At 45.4% G+C, this 4,040-nt stretch overlaps 1 protein-coding gene across 1 annotated transcript in view; it reads right to left on the bottom strand.

The window, feature by feature from the left end:
• Positions 1-3,419: 3,419 nt before the first annotated feature.
• SLC25A23 (solute carrier family 25 member 23) overlaps positions 3,420-4,040 on the bottom strand; it is a 1,355,089-nt gene continuing 1,354,468 nt past the window's right edge. The window contains exon 10 of the mRNA XM_044057174.1: positions 3,420-4,040. This exon is cut by the window's right edge and continues 856 nt beyond it. The gene's annotated coding sequence lies outside the window, so the exon portion shown is untranslated.

The following is a 4,040-nucleotide window of genomic DNA, read 5'->3' as shown; positions in this document are numbered from 1 at the left end:
GTGCACCTTGGACTTGTGCTGTATGTATATGTGAGGTGTGCACCTTGGACATGCTCTGTATGTATGTGTGAGGTGTGCACCTTGGACTTGTGCTGTATGTATGTGTAAGGTGTGCAGCTTGGACTTGCTCTGTATGTATGTGTGAGGTGTGCACCTTGGACTTGCTCTGTATGTATGTGTGAGGTGTGCACCTTGGACTTGCTCTGTATGTATGTGTGAGGTGTGCACCTTGGACTTGCTCTGTATGTATGTGTGAGGTGTGCACCTTGGACTTGTGCTGTATGTATGTGTGAGGTGTGCACCTTGGACTTACTCTGTATGTATGTGTGAGGTGTGCACCTTGGACTTGTGCTGTATGTATGTGTGAGGTGTGCACCTTGGACTTGTGCTGTATGTATGTGTGAGGTGTGCACCTTGGACTTGTGCTGTATGTATGTGTGAGGTGTGCACCTTGGACTTGTGCTGTATGTATGTATGTGTGAGGTGTGCACCTTGGACATGCTCTGTATGTATGTGTGAGGTGTGCACCTTGGACTTGCTCTGTATGTATGTGTGAGGTGTGCACCTTGGACTTGCTCTGTATGTATGTGTGAGGTGTGCACCTTGGACTTGCTCTGTATGTATGTGTGAGGTGTGCACCTTGGACTTGCTCTGTATGTATGTGTGAGGTGTGCACCTTGGACTTGTGCTGTATGTATGTGTGAGGTGTGCAACTTGGACTTGTGCTGTATGTATGTGTGAGGTGTGCACCTTGGTTAAACAGGTGTAAGTATGATGTCATTTTTTTGCAACTTTTTGCCCCATGGCTGATGCCCACTGGATCCTTTATCAGTGCACTGGCCCAACTGTTCCCTTCACTGGGCGAGAACCAACAGACAGGGATCTTCATACAGGCAGCCATCAGGGTTGGTGTGGGTTTTTTTCTGTTTTTCCCTGGCCCTAACCTCACACATGCTTGGAAAGGCAGTGAGAGAAGATGTGCAATGGGTTGTCCACACACTGCATCTCCTCATTTCCATAAGGAACATTCTGTCCAAGCACCTCTGCCCTTCCCCTATATGATATGAGCAGTGATGCATCTCCTCATTTCCATAAGGGACATTCTGTCCAAGCACCTCTGCCCTTCCCCTATATGATATGAGCAGTGACGCATCTCCTCATTTCCATAAGGGACATTCTGTCCCAGCACCTCTGCCCTTCCCCTATATGATATGAGCAGTGACGCATCTCCTCATTTCCATAAGGGACATTCTGTCCAAGCACCTCTGCCCTTCCTCTATATGATATGAGCAGTGACGCATCTCCTCATTTCCATAAGGGACATTCTGTCCAAGCACCTCTGCCCTTCCCCTATATGATATGAGCAGTGACGCATCTCCTCATTTCCATAAGGAGCATTCTGTCCAAGCACCTCTGCCCTTCCCCTATATGATATGAGCAGTGACGCATCTCCTCATTTCCATAAGGGACATTCTGTCCAAGCACCTCTGCCCTTGCCCTATATGATATGAGGAGTGACGATCTCCTCATTTCCATAAGGGACATTCTGTCCAAGCACCTCTGCCCTTCCCCTATATGATATGAGCAGTGACGCATCTCCTCATTTCCATAAGGGACATTCTGTCCAAGCACCTCTGCCCTTCCCCTATATGATATGAGCAGTGACGCATCTCCTCATTTCCATAAGGGACATTCTGTCCAAGCACCTCTGCCCTTCCCCTATATGATATGAGCAGTGACGCATCTCCTCATTTCCATAAGGGACATTCTGTCCAAGCACCTCTGCCCTTCCCCTATATGATATGAGCAGTGACGCATCTCTTCATTTCCATAAGGGACATACTGTCCAAGCACCTCTGCCCTTCCCCTATATGATATGAGCAGTGATGCATCTCCTCATTTCCATAAGGGACATACTGTCCAAGCACCTCTGCCCTTCCCCTATATGATATGAGCAGTGACGCATCTCCTCATTTCCATAAGGGACATTCTGTCCAAGCACCTCTGCCCTTCCCCTATATGATATGAGCAGTGACGCATCTCCTCATTTCCATAAGGGACATTCCGTCCAAGCACCTCTGCCCTTCCCCTATATGATATGAGCAGTGACGCATCTCCTCATTTCCATAAGGGACATTCTGTCCAAGCACCTCTGCCCTTCCCCTATATGATATGAGCAGTGACGCATCTCCTCATTTCCATAAGGGACATTCTGTCCAAGCACCTCTGCCCTTCCCCTATATGATATGAGCAGTGATCTCTCTGTTCTCCACCACAAAGATCCTCCTGTCCTGTGCACCTCTTGAGTGCAAGTAACCCCATCTCTTCCAGATAGGTGAGCAGGTTATGTCTCTTCATCCCTCTCCCCACCTGACTCCCCCAGTGCAGGGGACACTGACCAATGTCAGTCACCAGGGCTGCAATCAAGACTTCATCACTCTGTACCACAAAATTAGGCATGGTATGCGAATATACTGTGTTTTTTAAGTAGGTACATGTGCTGCAGGTGTGTGTGTGTGTGTGTGTGTGTGTGTGTGTGTGTGTGTGTGTGTGTGTGTGTGTGTGTGTGTGTGTGTGTGTGTGAGTGTGTGATATGTACAGTTAAATAAATACATCTGCTGTACTCTGCAAATTCCTAGCAACACTTGACAAGACTTTTGAGATCACTGTTCTAGTACTACATCTGTCATCAAAACATTGGGGGGTGATTTATGAGCCTCCAGTCTTTGGTTCCTACTGTTTCAAATATGTCTCTCCAGGATGTGAGATGCTGTACTCTTTCAACAGCTTGTCCCACCCCGTACACTCTGTGTGACCCTTGGCAAGTCACTTCTTATGTCAAGTGTTCATATACACAGGTTGTAACTGGAAGTAAAGGCTAGCGCATAACATACTTGCTTTTGAAAGTGCTCCCTTGCCTCTTTCATGCTGTCCCTTGTCCTCAGCTATCACTGGATGGAAGTTGTGTTTCCCTGTACTTTATAGGAATCCATGTTGTGGAGATGTGTTGTAGGCCTCTGAGTAAGAACAAGCAGTTAAATGCAAGCTTTAGGATTTAGAAAGCTGGTAGGTGGTACCGCAGTGAATGCTATCTACAGTCCAGCAGGTATGAAATGTGTTTACAATGCTTTTCTTCAGTACCATCACTGTGCATTAACTCTACATTACTAAGCTGGATTCTTTTCTAAAAAGAGAATCGGAAAACTGTATTTAACCAATTTAAATAGAATCTGAAAAGTGTATTTAAATATATATGCAGTCTGACACTACTGCAATGAGGTAACTGCAAGCACTACATTTCAGATATCATAAACTGAAATTAAATCTCATTGCTTAGTACAGTGCCTTAAAAACAACTTAGCTGCCAGCACAAACACTAATCTACACATGAGAAAGTTCACAGACTTCCTAAACCCATGTAAGTTGTCACTCTGTTTTAATGCGAGTGTATGCCTGCATGTGCACATGCATATAATCATTGTACATGATACTTTTAGTGGTTCTGACTACAAATGACGATTTGTTCAAAACAGACAGCAGAAGAGCTTGTTGCCAAAAAATTATTACACCTTCACATGCTGGAGTTAACACAGCAAGCATGCAGATTCCAACACTGTGATTCTCACATCAGCAGAATGTGTACTTCTATGTGAAACAGCATGTCATCTTTGTAGCAAACCTTCAGTTTGTTCTTGTCTGACAGATGAAAATTGTAAACAGAGAAACAATCACATTATTTTTATTACATAGTAAGAGTGCATTTCTTAAATCATGTTTGCAGGCCTTGTCACAGGGATAAGTGAGGTCTTCACAGGCACAGATGGCACTGTATGACCTCCTAGGCCACCGTTCATAGCTCTGGGTCACATGATATCGTGGTGGTCAGCACAGTACCAGAGGGAGAAGCAAAGCCGAAACGTTCTAGTTAGGTAGTGAGGAAGACTCAGTCTGTCACACGAACTCTACTTTGCCTTGTGATCTTCACTACGTGAGTCCAGATTTATCATAAAGTGGCAGTGCCTTGCAGTCTTAGCCCTTTT

This window comes from Protopterus annectens, chromosome 15.part0, assembly GCF_019279795.1.
Source record: "Protopterus annectens isolate FY-2018-M chromosome 15.part0, PAN1.0, whole genome shotgun sequence".
NCBI lineage: Eukaryota > Metazoa > Chordata > Ceratodontiformes > Protopteridae > Protopterus > Protopterus annectens.
This window is presented reverse-complemented; position numbering and strand designations above follow the sequence as displayed.